This window comes from Rattus rattus, chromosome 1 (genome assembly GCF_011064425.1).
Source record: "Rattus rattus isolate New Zealand chromosome 1, Rrattus_CSIRO_v1, whole genome shotgun sequence".
Classification (NCBI taxonomy): domain Eukaryota; kingdom Metazoa; phylum Chordata; class Mammalia; order Rodentia; family Muridae; genus Rattus; species Rattus rattus.
The window spans coordinates 261,092,752-261,111,396 of record NC_046154.1 but is presented as its reverse complement, the minus strand read 5'-3'; the positions used below and the strand labels follow the sequence as shown (position 1 = coordinate 261,111,396).

Genomic DNA, 18,645 nt, shown 5'->3' with positions numbered 1-18,645 from the left:
ATTTCTTAAGTAACCCCTAACCCACTCACTCCCTCAAGGGGCAAACATGAGCTCTTCATCCAGTCACCCTCCTTCCCCAGCTGAGTCACGCCTGTAGTCAGGTCACCAGCACGACCAGCATGACCAGGGAAGAGACTGCACTGGGGCAGCAGACAGCGGCACCCTAAACCAAGGGTCTATTGTGGCTACCTAAAATCTTGGCAGGCACAATGTCTGACCTTAGGAAATCCGGTCTAACACACCATATAACTAGAGCCCACCTGGCAGCAAACCTGTCCCAGAGAACTTGACCTGTGCCAGTGGCCAAACGACAGAACAGAGAGACCCAACAAATGACTTTGGGCAATGCCCTTGTTTCACTGCAGAAGAAAATGAGGCCCCGAGAGGGAATCCGCTGCCTGCTAAGGTCCCATAGCAAGAATCAAACAAGCACTTGATAGACCAGGTCTGCTTCATCCTGCCGTTTGGAACCTGAGGTGGCGTCCACAGAGGGGGACCTCAGTGCCGCTATTTCAGACAAATTCACTGTCATCACCATCTGGAAGCTAAGCACTGTGGGTCCTTCAGTTCCAGTGACCGAGGTAGAATGGACCTGCTGCCTCCAGCAGTGGGGACAGCTCTGTGACCTCACTAGCTTGCACAGCCTCCTCTCCAGTCAGGAAGCTCTCCTGTCTAACCTTAATCCTTCCTGCTGCAACATCAGCCTGATTCCTCTCAGTCCAAGAACTAGTTGCTTTCTTGCTGGCCCAGCCTATGCTACCCCGGGCCCTCTCCCAACTCCTGACTCAGCTAACCCATTGTTGTATGGCCTGCTAGGGTTCCAGGAGGTGAACCAGCTTAAGCTTGTGGGCAGGAGCCTCGAAGGAACTGGTGAAGGATGAAGTCGGTGGAGAGGCTAAAGGGACAAACAGTTCCCCCGAAATGCCTGACTTCTTTTTTTTTTTTTTTTTCTTTTTTTCGGAGTTGGGACCGAACCCAGGGCCTTGAGCTTGCTAGGCAAGCGCTCTACCACTGAGCTAAATCCCCAACCCCAATGCCTGACTTCCTAAGTATAGTCGTATCATTTTAAATGTGGATAGGGGACCCGGGACTAAGCCTGTGTTTCCTGTCCTAGATACAAATAACACAAGCCCATTGTTCACATTCTAAAAAATACAGACAATAAAATAACATTTGAAAAAATGGGGGTGCAGGAGAGGTGACTCAGTGGGCAAAAGAGAGCTTGTTGCCAATCCTGAGAACCTGCGTTCAATCCCAGGAACTCCGAGGTAGAAGGAAAGATAATAAACTGTCTTCTGACCTCCATCTGTGGATGCCCAAACACATACACACAACAATCACCCATAAAAACAACATAAACAACTGTCATACACTTTTAATAATTAAGAGTAAAATTAGAAAAAATAAAATAAAACAAAACTCTTCCAAAGATTAGATTCCCCTGAAGGTAGCCTTCCAGGAACTCACAAAGGCAAACTGTCGACGTCCTTCCGTTGACACACGTTTATTTTATCTTTTTTTTTTTTTTTTTCCGGAGCTGGGGACCGAACCCAGGGCCTTGCGCTTCCTAGGCAAGCGCTCTACCACTGAGCTAAATCCCCAACCCCTACCACGTTTATTTTATAAACTTACTCCGAGCCGGGTGTTACCTGAGCTGGAGGTATAGCTGTAAAGCCAGGCCTGGTCTGAGGCCACAGCTCAGGGAGTAGTGTTTTCCCAGCATGCACCAGACCTTGGATATAAATAAGAAAAAGTAGAGAGAAGGAAAGAAGGAAAGAGAGCCGGCACGGGTCTTACGTGTTATAATCATGCCTATGACCTGTGCTTAAGTATGTGCATATATGTCTAGAGTGGCACCACCTCCCATGCAGTGCGACCATCGTGAATAGTGAGATCACACATGAGGACTTCCGCAGGCTTCCCTAGCTGTGTCGTGTAAATCGCAGCGCATGGCTAAGTGTTCTCTCACACACAGAGACACGCACGCAGACACGCACGCAGACGGGAGCCTGTGGGGGCTGTGCAGCACAGTCCCTCCCATCCTGGTCCTAGCCAGGCTTATCCAGGCCGCACTCATTCCCAGAATTCCAAGCTAGGGCAGGGTTCTCCCACACTCGACTCCCCCTGCAGGTAGCCTAGGCTCCTGCAACCCAACCGGTCCTGGGAGCCTGAATGAAGCAAGGTCTCCCAGAAAACCCTTTTCCCACCGGCTCCTGGATGCCTGATACTAGAACCAATCACTGATACAAAGGAGCCTAAGAGAGAGGTAACTCTCCTCAGGACGTAACTGTCACAGCTGATCCTGGGTAAAGTCACGAGACTTAGATTCTCAGGAAGCTGAAGCCAGGGATCCTAGTAGTGTTTCAAGCAAGGAGCTAAGTAAGGCTGAGTGTCAACAGAACGGGTTTCCGTGGTCCGAGGATGAGGGTCAGGTACTGTCTCCACAGAGCAATGACAGTGAGGCCTGCGGCCAAAGGCTTGGCCTCCCTGAGCTTCCCCGTCTGTGACCAGGGGAATAACAATTCTCCTGGGAACACAGCGTATATGACACCTGCAGAGCCCTCAGAATGAACACTGAGCTGTTTGCTTTGGTCATTAACTTCAAGTCCTTACCCCTCACTCACCTACCAGGCCTGCCCTATCTGATACCAGCCTTCCCGGGACTCCTCTGGCTCTGAGGGAGCTTGTGAGAAGCATGAACCGGAACATGCCAAGATATCGGTTGTGCATGTGTGGAACTGTGTGTGCGTGTGCACTCGTGAGAGCATAAGTGAATGGGTAGTCAGGCTTGGTGGGATCACACCTGAGATCCCAACACTCAGGAGGCTAAAACAGGAAGATGAGGTGTTTGAGGCCAACCTGGGCTACACACCCAGCTGCCTCCAGAAAAAAATAAAATAAAATAGAGAAAATATATAAAGGCGTGGCCTGAGTGTGTGCAGCATTCAGTTGCATATTGGGAGTATAAAGAGCGTGAGAGGGGCGTGCGGGATGGAGGGCATGCGGGAGGGTCATGTCGGGGTCAGACGTTATGACTGTGCAAGGGCTGATATCTTAGGTTGTATGTGGAAGTCCGGGCTCCCCCACACACATCCTAGACACGTAGCACTTGGCATGAGGGCTTTGTCAGTGACAGCAAGGTCCCATGCTATAAGACAATCTCTGACCTGACTTTGTTCTCCTCCTAAGCTTTGAGGGTTTCCAAAGAAAAGCCTCCAACTCCACCCCTCCCAGCCTCACGCCGCCCTCTGATCGAAACTGGAAGGAGACCAGAGCCAGCCTGCATGGGATGCTCTCTGTGGGTAAGCCCCGTAGGCTGGTGCCCTTTCTCCACCCTTGCTTCTGTGAAGGACTGGCTGAGAGTTTCAGGCCCCCTCCAGGCTGTGGAAACCTCTCAGACCATCTGCTTGTACAGGACCACTTCCTGCTACGGGCAACTGGCAGGGACCTTCAGAGCCCACCACCAAACCCTTCCAGGGGCAGGCTCTGCTCCACCCACATCTCCAGAAGCAAAGTAAGAAAAGAGCTAAGGGAGGCACCGTCAAGGAGGAAAGGGCACTAAGAGGACATGGGGGGGGGCAGTCTTCATGGCCTCTCTTCCAGGAAGTCACTTTTGGGGTTGATACCATGCATGAAGATCACCATTGGATGTGAAGCTAGCTTCTGCCAGGCGCTTTGCGTAGGTCACCTCTGGCTAGCCTGGTATGGTAGCCGGGAAAACTAAGGCTCTGCAAACCTAAAGGTCTTGTCCTAGATCCCCACAACCAAAGGGGGCTGAGCTGGAGTTTGCAGTTGTCTGTAATTCCTCTCCAAATCCTATGTCTGTCTGCCCTCTGACTGGCACTGATGATGCTCCCCTCTCTGGGGAGCTGGGGGAAGCCCAAAGAAAGAGCCATGCTCAGACCAGATGGAACACCTGGGGGAGAATTAGGTGGCGCAGTGGACAAAGGTGTACAGAATGACCTCAGGAGGGACGGAGGTGTGTGAATGAAGGAAACGGTTGATGAGGCAAGGTCTGGTCACCTCTGTGGGAACAGTGGCTACGGGGGCTTGTGTAGGGTGCAGACAGGGTAGAAATGGAAAGCGGGTGTGTGCCTAACACACACGTACACGCAGACACACACACACACACACACACACATGTGCGTGCACACACATGCAGCTGTTCAAGTGCCAGCTTGCAACATCTCTGCCCCCAAATAGTCCTGAGCCTACATCCTCACAGCTGTGCTCGAGCAGGAGTCTAGGGCCTATAGAGGCCCAAGCACTGGTAACATTCAGGCGTCGTGCACCTCAGGCTTCCTGTCCCCAGGAACAGTAAATCCTAGGGAGAGAAAAAACACTCAGGGGAATTCAGCAACCAAAGGAGTGGCATTGAGAAGGGGGACCTGGCTGAGTAGGTTGTTGGGGAAGAAAGAACAGGGCCCAGAAAATGGAGGATGCTGGAGACCCTAATGGTGTTAAGGAGCCAAAGATGGACTCCTCACTGAGGCCAAGGTAGAACAGAGTTCACTACGATGGGGACTGAGATCCCCATCCACCCGAGTGTAAGGGAAAAGCAATGCCAAAACCCACCAGGTCCTTCTCCCTCCCTGGAATGCCACCTACAGCCCCTGGGACTCCTGAAGACAAGTCTGATAAGTTAGATAGGACAATTCCAAACCCCAGACCCCACCACAAACACAAAGAATAAGGTACAACTGACCCAGCAAAGGGATAGAAGTTGAACAGGTGACCACCGTCGTGAGAGACTAAGTCAGCAAGCAGTGGGGCAGAGGACCCAAGTAGACTAAAGCTGGCACCCCTTGAGACATCGTTCTCCCCTTCCTGCGGCATTTTGGGGGTGCTCGGTATTTCTGCCCCGGAGAGCAAAGCCTCATTCCTACTCTCTCGGGAAGACCCTACTGGAAGAGGAGGGTTGCTTGCTGGATTAGTCCCAAACTCACTTGCCATCAGATTTGTAGAAAGAGAAAGGGGAGAAAACAAAAACAATCACGGGAGCCATTTGTAAAATGAGGACGATAGCCCCTGCCTGGGTTATAGTGGCAATTAAGGAGGGTAACGAAGCATTTAGCATATGTCTACACAGTCAGGAAAGAGTCAGGCGCTTCTATCCTCACCTAGGGCTAGGAAAAGGCTGCCTGCCTGGGCCCAGACTGGCGGGTGCTACCCAGGGCGGTCCAGCGATGCTCGTTTGCATGTCATTTGCATGTACTCTTTCTAGCCACCGACTTTGTCACTCTTGTCACTTCAGAGTCTCTAAGTCACAAGCTCTCTCCGTCCCTGCTTCATGCCTTGTCCTGAGCTCCTGATTGCTGGAGGACCCCGGAGGAAAGAAAGAATTCAAATTGGGGGACAGAGGGTCGCAGATGCGACCCAGAGTCTGAAGAAGCAATGAGCGTCCGCTATCTGTGGAAACCTGGCTTAGGGCGACCCCTACAGGGCAATCCCAGAATGCAGGGAGACTGAGAAAGAACCTGGCTCCTCCTCTCTCCCCACTCAAGGGTTGCTCTTGGCGGCTATTCGCCTCCCAGTGGCTCTAACGCTGCCTAGCACCGAGGATCTCCCGGATCCGGAGTCAGCCCAGAAAGTTACATTTCACCCCTCCACTAAGTAACCAAGACCAAGTGAGTCAGTGTGGTCTTCCCAAAAGGCAATGCAAGAGTATTTGGGAGCATTGAGCTCTAAGAATCTTCATTAAATATTCTAACATGGGTGTTAGAGCCCACCTTAGGCTCCTGTGGCCACCCGGCAGTCCAGAGTGGAAGGAATTGTGGCCACATTTTGGGAAGAGTTTAGAGAGTAGAGAAGAGAGTAGGTAATTCGGAGAGAGATCTTCACACCACAGTACACGATAGCCCTACTAAGTTCTCTCCAGTGAGGCCCACTCCACATGGGGATGAAGCCCGAGAGCTGGACAGAATCCCAACCAGGGGAAGATTTCCTCATAGGCGCACATCTCTCGGGAGAGTTCGGGGCCGGGGGGGGGGGGTGCGAGTGACCTAGGAAGACACCATCTTCTTTCCCACCTAGAGTCAGTTTCTGCCTGTCTAGTTCACCTGGGAGGGGACGAGCGAGGGAAATGCAGCCACAGCAACATTGGACTAGGAGGGGAAACGCTAAAAATGCTCTGAGCCTGCACTTGGCTCATGGACAGACACAAAGGATCTTGCCTTTGCCGTGGGCTCCTCCACCTCAGTGAGCTCCGTGTGTGAATGGGGCCACTGGAGAGGGCAGGGCAGAAGGGTGTGTGTGTGAACAAGTGAAGTCATTCTCTCTGGGTGGTTCCTTTTAATTAGCACTCTGAAAATCTCCCAGCCAGCAAAATTGAGTCTTGCCAACAGGGGAGCCCCACCCTTCTGGCTCATCCAAGCCTTTGGGGCAAAGTGGGGGGACAGAAAATCTAAAGGCAAAAAAGAAAGGGGCTTGTTTAGGGTCCAAATACTGGAGGGGGCCTTCTTAGCTCCCCAGGGGCCCTTTGGTAGGACAGGACAGGGGTCCACAGGCTGGCAGAGCTTGGCTGAGAAGCAAGAGAGCAAAGTGGAATGTTCCCCAAGTCCCAGAACCTCTGGGAGTCCAGACCCTGACCAGTGTCCAGCCAGCCCTGGAGGTTGCCCTGTAGATAAAACATCAAGGACCAGGTGTGAGAATGGCGTCTGCACTGCACCTGGCCCTTTCACCTTTATTCAGCTTTCTAATCAAAAGTTCACCTTTTGTGGTCAACCTTCAGAACCAGCCCATAGGGCTAGAAGACACAGAGTGCTCCATAAAGGGAGCAGAATAAGTACTGTCCCCTTCTTCAAGGCCCCTGGCCATGCAGACTAGGCATTCCTTTGCTCTGTCCCCTCTCCCTCAGAACCCTTTCCTAGGTGACTCTTAGCAAACCTCTTAGGACCTGTGTCCCCTGACACTTGATATTATCACTGTACCTGACATTCATTTCTTATTAGGTGCAGAAGTCAAGGCCAGAGTCCTTCTGGATCTCAGCTCCCGTGCCAGACCTGAGCAAAGTCAGACCTCAGGGGACACAGATCTGTTCACGGGAAAATGGCCAGGGACTGGGAAGGAACAGACACGGGCTAGCTAGCATTCAGGACTTTACTAATCGCAAGGACCAGAGCCCTGCTCTTAATCCCAGCCGATTCCCAAAGAGTCTCTGTGTGATCCCCCCACCCCCCCTGTGAGTCTCTTCCTCACAGGGCCAGGCTGTGAGGTAGGGGCCAGCAGTGAGGTGGGGGCCAGCAGTGAGGTGGGGGCCAGCCTGCCAGACTCTGGTGCCCATTGCAGGGCGGGGGTGGGTATGAGAGCAATGGGGAAATACTAAATGGAAGACTAGGCCAATGTGGCCTAAGTTCATCAGGAGAGAGGCGCTAATCCAGGCCCAGACTCGGGGCTTCCTCCTAGCTCTCTCTGACTCTAAAGTTTCTGCAGCCTCACAGGCAGGGACTACAAGGCAAAATGGAGAGAGGCTACCTGGGAACTGTGCAGGGCCTGAAGTCCTTTCTGTTCCCTTCCGGCTGAAGAGGGCTGAGCAGCCAAGTCCTCAGAGCTGAACCCTCAGCCCAGAAGACTGTCAGGGAAAGAATACTTCTGCAGACCCCAAACCTACCCAGAAAGCTGTCAGGCCCTGCTAGCAGGTACACACAGGGGGGAGGGTGGAAGGGGGGAGATAGCCTAGGGCTCAGTTGTCGCAAGAGGGTGTGGCGTGCTTTTAGGCAACAGTGGAGAAAGGATGGGGTGACTTGCTCTTGGGGACAGAGGAGGGCGGGTCAGAAAAAAAAACTGAAGGCGTCCTGACCCTGGGGCTGAGTGGGAGCTGGGGCAGATCAGGCACCGCCCAGACGCTGAGGCCTCCTGCCCCCGCCCAGCTGGCTGCTGGTTCCCATCACACCCTGGGCAGTAAAACTTGATTTTATGATTGCTGTGGGGGTTGCTGCTTTCCTGGTTTGGGGGTGGGGGTGGGGGGGTTAGTTGTGTCTGCAGATCTGTGCAGATGTGTCTGTATCGATGTGTATCTAAGCATGTGTGCGTGTCTGAGGTTCTCAGTGGGGGTGTGTGTTTGTGTTTGTGGGGCTGTATCTCTGTGAGAGAGAGCCATACCTAACATTTCTTGAAGATTTGCCAATTACCAGACACTTTCTTTACCTTCATAGGAATCTACAGGAAAAAGAGAAAGGTCTTCTGTCTCTCCCTGTGTTATGGGCCTCCTGTACTTGTATAGAGCATATGACAATAGGGGCCTGTCGTCTGCACTTGCCTGGGCCTCTGTGCTGATGAGCCTGTGTGTGCATCAGTGTGCCCAGGCCAAAGCCCAGAGAAGGCTGGCCAACATCTGGGGTCACTAGAGTCCTAGGAACATAAACTTCTTGGTACAGTGTCTATTTTCTGAAGCAGAAAGTAGTCTGTGGTGTGGCTGTCTGGGGACAGAAAACTTTAGCCAAGGAGACTATGCCAGGGTTCAACCAGCACAGTCTGGGAAACAAGGGAGTCTGTCCCCTTTGAGAAGGTAATGAGTACCCCAATGTCGCTACCCGGAAAGGATCCAGAGGGGCACTGTGAGGACTCTGACCCCCCCCCTCCATTCAGGTCAGGATCTCCTGGGGAAGCAGGCCTTAACCAGAGGGTGTCTCGAGCACAGTAAGGACTCAGAGCCCCCAGATGGGACAGGGCCTCCTGGAGACGTGAGGTTGCACTAATCAGTGATGTTGTGGACACCTAAGAACCCAGAGCCCCCATGCGGTGCAGGGCCTCCTGGAGACTTGGAGTAGCCCTCACCAGCGGGGTTTGTAGCAGAAAGGACTACAGAAGCAGCTCTCCGCTCAACTCCCTAGCCCCACGCTGCTCCCTGCAGCCGCCCCAGGAAGGCAGAGTCCTGCAAGATCTACAGGTCCCCAGGGTCGGGGGTCTGTCGAGGGGCTCAGGAGCTGGGAACCAGAGGCGGCGTGCCGCGGAGGGGCGTGGCGGAGCGGGCCGGGTGGCAGCCACCCATTGGCTGTGCCCGAGCGCTCCCACGGCCGCCGGGGCCGGGCGGCGCCACCGCGCCGATCCCGATGACTCACCCGCCGCCGCACCCGGCTCTGGCCCTATGCCCGGCATATTCCCACCCCGGCCCGCCCGCTAAGCCGAGCCAGCCTGAGTCAGCAGGGAGCCGCCCAGGGGTGGTGGGGGTGGCGAGTCCGGACCTCTGGAACAGTTTGCCCTCTGGGGTAAGGGGAGAGTTTAACCTACCCTTGAGAGGGGTAAAGGGTTTCAGTGGCTCTGGGGAGTGGGGAAAGGGGCTTCAGTTACTTTGAAATGGGTGGGCTTGTACCGTAGGTATTCGGTCTGCCCCCTTGAGGTTTGCAGGCTTTCTGGAGTCTACAGATGGTTCCTTTGTGGCCGCTCCATGGCCTCAGTTTTCAGATTCACTTTGCACTCTCTACCATAACACCGACTTTCTGCCTACTTCGGAGGAATTCTTTGAGGAATTCTGCTTTAACTCTACCTCCCTCCGGGTTGCCAGGGCGCTTGTAGGTCACGCCAGATTGTATACCATAACCTAGAGTCAAGGTGTCCGTTCCAGTCTCATGGCCAGCCAGTCCTGCAAGACTCCAAAACATCTTGATGTAATCTCAAAGCACAACAACAGGGGATCACTTAAGAAGGAAAAGGACCCACAACTGCCCTGGGTACTCGGCACCAAACCCCGTGGTACATTTCGAACATCCTATCTTCCCACTGGAACGAGAACCAGGCCCACTTCACAAACTCAGCTGGAGAAGGTGGCCGTCCCGGGCCACACGAAACAAGAGAAGGAGAAGTCTAGTTTGAACCCAGGACCACCAAGCTCTACAGCACAACTCCTTCACTGCCTTGGCTGCACAGGTTCCTAGCTAGTGGTCATCTGAAGCCAGCCATCACACTACAGCAAGCTTGGGGACACCACTCTCAGCCTTACCGTGGTTTTCCATGCCCAGGGAGGATGGAGGGAATGGAGTAGGGGACAGAAAGAAGCCACCTGTCAGCTTATGCGGTCTTTGGAGGAGATGACAGGATGTGCCCAATCTCAAGCTATAGAGGACATGTCAACTCAGCTCAGCCTGTACACACACACTCGAGCGCGTGCACACACACACTCGAGCGCGTGCACACACACACACACGGGCACACACACACACACATCAGTGTCTAGAGGCCGTGTGGAAGTACATATGCACATGCATGTTCCACATGACACACAGAGGTTTTAAGAACTGTTAGATAGGTTCTCCGCTAGGATACAAAGGGAAACCCTGATGGGAGGTAGGGACCAAGCAGAAGGGGGAGGTCGGTGGGTAAAGCGCTTGCCGAGCAAAGAACCCGAGTTCAGATCCCCAGAGCACAAATAAAAACTGGCTGTAGCAAGAGTATGTAGGGGAAGTGGAGACAACCAGCTCCCTGGAGCCCCCTGACAGCCCACCTAGCATGATTAGCAAGCACCATGTTCACTGAGAAGCCTCAAAAAAAAAAAAAAATGAGGTGGAAAGCCAGTAAAATGCCCCCTGCAAGGTTTAAGGGCCAGAGTTTAGATCCTCAGAACCTACATTAAAAAAGAAAAGAGGACAGTCTTGGTGGACTATGTTAAGCCCAGCTCCATCAATCCCCAGGAAGGATCCCTCCAGGCTGTGGGAAGCCGAGATCGGGGATCCATGAGGCAAAGGGTCTGGCTGGCCTGACTGAAGCTCCATGCTCAGCAAGAGACCCCGCCTTGGTCAACAAAGTGGAGAGAAATCAAGGATGATTCGTGTTGTCAACTTCTGACTACACATGCATGTGAGTGCACACACACACACACCTCATACACACACACATACACACACACTTCACACACACAGACCAACACACACACACATACACACACCACACACATACCTCACACACACCAACATACACACATACACACACATACACACACACCAACACATACACCACACACACACCTACACACACACACACATACACACACACACACACCCACACACACACACACACACCCACCCCCACACACACACAGACCAACACACACACACATACACACCACACACATACCTCACACACACAAACACACACCAACATACACACATACACACCTCACACACACATACACATACCAACACATACACACCACCACACACACCACACACATATACACCCCACATGCACACACCTCCCCATACACACATACCTCACACACACAACACACACTTCACACACACACACATATACACACACCTCACACACACATACACACACACCAACACATACACACCACACATACACATACATACACACACACTTCACACACCAACACATGTATACCTCACACACACACCAACACACACACCTCACACACACACATCACACACACACACCAACACATACACACCTCACAGACACACACACTGCATACAAAGGTAAAGCAAAAAGTAACTAGGTGGACAGTTGAGAAAAATACCTGCCACTGACCTCTGACTACATACATACACACACACACACACACACACACACACACACACACACACACACACACACACAGAGCCAGCAGGAGGGTGACAGACTATCGCAGTTGGAAATCACAGGAACAAATTGGTCCTGTGTCTGGCCAGATCCACTCAAGCTTCAGCCTAAAATCTTATACTCTGTTCTCCAGATAACTCACATGAGAGACCACAGCCAGCTCTTGCCTCTGGAGTGGCACACAGGTCTGCATGCACACACATACACATGTGCACACTCACACACATGTACTCTTACACACACATACATGTATACACATGCATACACACTCACATACAAACATACATATGTGTAACACGTGCACACACACATACCTTTAGAAAAACCATCTGAGCACTGGCTCCCATGGGTGTCTTCCCTGAACACTACATACAAAAGCCATATATGTCTTTGGGGGGAAAAGGCACACAGGACAGTCCTTTGGGTACTTGGCCTTCCACAGACCAGCATCCATTCCAGACCTTCACATAACACCCACTATGCCTTACCTAGACCCATTGGTGCCTGGGTACAGCACAGAAAGACTACAGACACGCATGTGAACCAAGTGCATGAACAGTCACAAAGATGAGTGGGCATAGACTACAGAAGTGAAGCCCTTCATCCCCGCACACAAGGAATCCCTACAGGACACACTGCTGCCCCCACAACCTTTCTTCCATCTTGGCAAAGCAGAGCCCAGACTTGCCCCATCACCTCTCTTCCCTCCCTGCTGGAGACAGGCCTGCCCTACCTGCCCCAGCCTGCTTGGGTGGGGCCCCACCTGCTCTCAGGACCAGCTGCCAGCTCAGCACTGGGCAGGCTGCCCAAGCTCCAGCTTGTCGCCAGTCCCACCCCCTCCTCTGCCTGCCACCTCAGCATCTGGCCTGGGCCAGATGGGCTGGCCCTTGTCAGCAGGCCAGTGGTGGGAGGGGAAACAGTCCTTGACAGCAGGGTTGGGGGCCTGAAGGAGAAGCCATGCTGACTAGGCCCCACAGGAAGGAGCCACTCAGCTCAGAACTCCCCTATCCCTGTGGCCTTCCTTTTCTTCTGATTGACCCCTCTCCACTAATGCTGATCCCCCCCCCCAGTCTCAAGAAGCTCCCTGGTGACAGAAAACAGACACTCAAAGCTATGCTAAGCCTAGGAGACATCCCTCCAGAAGCAATGTCCTGTCCCAGACCAGCAGCCGCTGGACCAGGAAAAGGAGAAGCGTAGAGTCATGAGAACCAAGGCACTGTAACAGGTCTGCTGAGACCTGCTGCCCAAGAAGTTGGCCATGAAGAAATTCTAAGAATAACAAAAAAATGTGTACTTGGGAAGATTGCTTAATGGGTAAAATTAACCCCCGAGGCCCCCCCTCTCTCTCTCTCAAACACAGATATCATATACACACTCACACATATACACTTACATACACACATACATACTCCCACACACATAAACACACACTCATACATACATATATACACACACTCACATACATATATACACACACTCACTTGCATACACATATACACATGCTCACACACATATACACACCATATACAAATATACACAGTCTCAATACACATATATACATTATATACACATGCATATGCACATATATACACACATATATACATAAATACATATACACACTCACACATATATATTCACACATACATGTATACACACTCACATGTACATATACATATACACACTCATACATACACACCCTCACACACACACACACACACACACTATCACATCCCAGTGCTGGAGGAAAGGCAGAGCAATAACAGAATGATAGAAGAGGAATCAGAAAGGGCTGGGTTCAAGATTCAGGAAATGGGGCCGGAGAGATGGCTCAGTTGTTGCTCTTCCAGAGGACCAGAGTTCAGTTCCCAGCGCAGACATCAAGCAGCTCTCAATCACTAGTTCCAGGAGATCCAACAGCCCTATTCTGGCCTCCATGGGCACATGTGCATGTGTGCGCACGCGCACACACACACACACGTACATACATGTACATACATAACACACTCACATACACATGCATATACACACACTCACACACATATACATACACATACACACATTCATACATTCATACTCTCACACACACATACACACACCCACGTACACACAGGCACCCACATATACACACACTCATACACATGCACACACATACACATTCACACGTGTGCATGTGCACACATACACATACATGCACTTGCACACACACAAACACGTTTTTCAAGAGTCAGGAAAGTCCCTCAAACAGCACTAGGTAACAGTGTGAGGCTCCTCTGCCCTCCACGGTGCTGACTGTCAGTCAAGCAACACAGTGTAGCAGCCCCACTGTAGGCCTCGGGCTGGATCCCCCTTCAGGATCTGGGTTCAGTAACATCACACTCCTGGTAGTGCCCCATGTAGTGCTTCTCTCTGTGCAAGTAACACATCAACAAATGTCTCTCTCACACATCTGCCGTTGTTCCCAGAGCTTCATGCTTCCTGATTCAATGCAAGCATGTCTGTCTGTGCCTGCCTCTACCTGTCTGTGCCTGTGCACATACAACCTCTACAGAAGATTGCCTCTGGTCCCAAAAGCATGTGAGTACTCATGCACATGCACACGCATGCGCACACACACACTCCCTGCCAAGCTTCTGTGGATGGGAAAGCCATTGCTTCAGAGGGCAAAGGAAATGCATACAGGCCTCCCTTCCATTTAGACATCAGGTGTTCAAGACCACCCCTCCCCTGCCAGGCACAGGGACACAGGTCCTGACCTCGCTCAGTGTGGATTAAGGGATGAGGGCCTTGTGGTAGAGTCAGGAAATGCAGGTACAGACTCCAGGGACTGTCAGGGAATATCGGAATTAAGAGACCAAATGCCCACTGAATGGACAGGCAAGACGTTGGAAGCATATTTGGGGGTCAGGCATACACAGCCACAGAGAGCAGATGGTGCGTGGTTTCTTCAAGGATCCTGATAGGAACTGGGCTACTTTTAGCAGCAGAGAAAGGATCCCTCCAGATCTCTGGTCACGTCAGGCAGACCCTAACGCTCAGGTTTCCTGTGTGTTCCTACTGAGACAATGGAGGGACACACACTACACTGGAAAGCAAGACATTTAAACTCCCACTCTGGCATGGCCCCGACTGTGCACCCTGAGACTCCAGGACTACAGGGTGATGGACCTATGAGCTGGGGACCCACATAGGCCAACTAAGCCCTAGTAACTCAGGTGTGGCCTTCTGATGCCTGCCTTGCTTGTGCCCCCTGGGGCCTTTTCCGTCTGCCAACCTTACGAGGCATGGACCACCAGCCTCGTCGGCCTCAGAAGGCTCTAAAGATGGTACTTGGCTCCTGGAACCACGTGCTGCCTCCTGCTGGACAGATGGGGGACAGCAAGCAAGCGAGGCAATGTGACAACAAGCCCTTGGTGCCTCTCCTCTGGTATTTAGACCTGCAGTGCACGGTTTCCTTCACAAACAAGGCTGCCCAGGACATCTCACATCTCTTGGCAGTCAGCTCATCTCCCACCCACCCACCCGGATACCATACAAGGTGTGGGACTCCTGTGGATAGAGACTAAAATCCACACAAATGTCACTCGCCGCGTCACAGTCTACCTAAAACAATGAGAACTTCCCGATTAGTACAAAGCATGCCTCTGTGGCCAATGATAGGCTGTGATCAGGAGCCGCCCAGGTCTGGCTCCTGGAATAGGAGCTGCAGGTTGCTGGCACGCTAGGCTCTGGGTGTCAGAGCAGTTTCCTCCGTGCTCCTCTGCTGCCCCCTAGTGGACAGATGGTGTACCTCCGGTGTACTGAAACACTTCCCCTCCGCCCGCCGCACAGCCTTTCAAGGGATGAAACTGAAAATCCAAGACCTTGGAAGGTTAGGCTTCTGATCTGTACACCTCGTCCTAGGAGGCTATCAGATTGACAGAAGACAGGTCTTGCCACTGGATTCTCTCATACGGATGCCAACCTGTACAGAGGGCACTCTGATGAAGTATTTGAGAATCCCAAATTCTGCATTCTTGGGACAAAACTGATTTTCTCTGAAATGAAGAAGGGAGAAATTAGGAGAACGGTAATGGGGCACTCTCTTGTCCCAGCGCTCAGAAGGCAGAGGCAGGCAGATCTCTAAGTTGAAGCCAGCCTCGTCTACAGAGCAGGCTCTGAGACAGCCAGGGCTACATGGAGAAAGCCTGCCTCAAAAAGGGGGGGGGGCTTATTTAATAGCTTCTCTTCTTAAAACTTCAAACGGGGTCAAGTGTGGTGAGACATGCACATTTCACCCCATCGCCTGAGAGACAGAGGAAGATCCCTATGAGTTTGATGCCAGACTGGTTTACACAGAGTTCCAGGCCAGGCAAAGCTACTTAATGAAGCCCTGTTTAAAAATAAACAGGTGTTGTTGATGTATTTTGACAACTGCTCCTGCTTTATGGGTTGAGGGGACAGGACGACCCGTGGAAGGATGGTGTGTGAAAAGTGTGAAAAGAAACTCGGCAGGGTTATCACTCCAGACACATGGAAGGGCAGGGCCCGGAACACCACAGAAAATAAAGCTTTGACGTCAAAAGAAGCAAGGTTTGATCCACATGGAAAAAAATAAGTTCTCCACTTGCAGAATTTGTAAAAGTTCTGTACACCAGCCAGGTTCTCATGACAGTCGAGGCTGTGCCTACAAAAAAAGGCATGTGTGCGATGTGCGGCAAAAAGGTTTTGGATACCAAAAACTACAAGCAGACGCCTGTCTGGATACGTTGATGAAGATTCTGACTCTGTGGTTGTACGTTGTGCTCCAGCTTTTCAAGGCGTAACACGGATGTCCATCTTACAAAATGACCTGTTTGAAGATGAATGATTCGGTCAGAAGCAGGGACGTTGATCGGTATTGATCTGTCTGCTCTCGTGAAGCTCTGAATGAAGTTTCTGCCTTGGGTGGTTATTTTCCTTGTGAGCATTCGACTGAACTAGATAAGTGACAAAAATCAATGAATGAGGTGTTCCCGACTTCTGTACGCGCCGTCTACTCCACGTTACCTGTATAATTAATGAATAAGGTGTTCCCAAAAAAAATAAACAAACAAAAATTAGCCGGAAGCAGAACTATAGGAGCTAAAAAGCAAGGTTAGTCCAAGGTTAGTTAGAGACCTTCCCAGAACTGTGGACTTTGGTGGCTTAGACCTCTGTTTTAGTTCTGCTGGGTGGAGCTGTATACATGTGGGGTTTTATGGCCTGAATGGCCCTTCCACCATGGAGTCGGTTGTGCTAAGGTCTAGGGCTGTTACATAATTACAATAATTCTACTTACTGTTGTCCACTCTTTTCATGGAGATGGGGAGTGCTACTCCAAAACAGAAGATCGGTTCCATGCTTAGATACATGTCTTAGTCAGGGTTTCTATTCCTGCACAAAACATCATGACCAAGTAGCGAGTTGGGGAGGAAAGGGTTTATTCAACTTACACCTCCACATTGCTGTTCATCACCAAAGGAAGTCAGAACAGGAACTCACACAGGGCAGGAACCTGGAGGCCAGGGCTGATGCAGAGGCCATGGAGGGATGTTACTTACTGGCTTGCTTCCCCTGGCTTGCTCAGCTTGCTTTCTTATAGAATTCAGGACCACCAGCCCAGGGACATCACCACCCACAATGGACTGGGTCCTCCCACCTTGATCACTAATTGAGAAAATGCCTTACAGCTGGATCTCATGGAGGCATTTCCTCAAGAGAGGTTCCTTTCTCTGTGGTAGCTCCAGCTTGTGTCAAGCTGACACACAAAGCCAGCCAGTACAATGTGCATAAGTGGCTCTGTGAATATCTTTAAGTACTGGGAAATGTTTCCCCGCTGTCTCAGGACCAAGCAGACTTACTTGTGTTTCAATTCGTGTGCATTAGCCTGGCACTGGCTCAGCTGAAGACAAGGAAGCGACCTATGTTGTTCTTCGTGGTGTCAATTTAATTAGAATTCCCTCTGTGTAGAGACGCCACCTTTAACTTACTGAAAGGCATTTTTAGTGCAGTTTATGTATAATGCTAAACAAAGACCATTAATATTGTTATAGCTAGCCCAGGCTCCCTCTACTATGCCTGAGCCCCTGCCCACTCCCCAAACACAGCGCCCCAAGACCGGCAGTGACTCTCAAAGTCTGGTGAGCAAGGACAGGAACCGGGGTTGTCAGTGTCACTGTTCAGGGGCTTATAGGGCTGTCCCTCTGGTCTTTGTGTCCCTGCTTAGAGTCAATTTCCAGAAACAGTTTCTCAGTGACCCACGTGAGGATAGCCAAGATGGAGTCCTTAAACATTTGGACTAGTCACTAGCATTTAAAACTCAGGTTTCAGGCTGGAGAGATGCGCAGAGGTTGAGAGCACTGGCCGCTCTTCCAGAGGACCCAGGTTCAATTCCCAGATCCCACGTGGCAGCTCACAACTGTCTGTAACTCCAGCTTCCGCAGATCCAACACCTTACACCAACATACATGCAGGCAAAACACCAATTTACATGAAATAAAAATAAATCGTTTTTGGTAAATACATGAATAATAGAAATCGGGTTTCACATAAAATTTCAGATCTGTGCTGCAAAGTTGAGACTCTGGCCACTCTGGAACCAGATTCCTGAGCAGAAAACAGGAAAGGGCACAAAAAAAAACAGGGCTGTGGCTTCCTGTTCTCCTTGACCTCAGTATCTCCTCCACATTGAAAGATGCCGCTGGACACCGGCCAGACAGAAGTATAAACCATACTGAGAGCTGACAGTAGGATTCTGAGAGACTCACTGTGCATCTCTGGCTGTCCTGAAACACACTGTGGTCTCCAACTCACAGAAATCCACCTGTATCTGCCCCTGAGGGGAAATTAAGCTTAAAATAAAACTTTATATCATTCCACGTACCTTACGTCTGGTTCTAACATGCAACCAACCTACAAACATAAGTATGTGTGTGATAGGTGTTCGGGTGGGTATGTGCATGTGTCCATACAGGTGTATGTGTGTGTGTGCACGTGTGTATGCATGTGTATGTGTGTGTATGTGTGTGTATGTATGTGCATGTGTGTGTGCATGTGTGTGTCCGCATATCTATGTGTATGTGTCTGTGGTGCATGTGTGTATGTGCATGTATG

The 18,645-nt window shown here is 51.2% G+C and overlaps 1 pseudogene; it reads left to right on the top strand.

The window, feature by feature from the left end:
* Positions 1 to 15,968: 15,968 nt before the first annotated feature.
* Positions 15,969 to 16,300, top strand: LOC116890198 (annotated as a pseudogene).
* Positions 16,301 to 18,645: the final 2,345 nt, after the last annotated feature.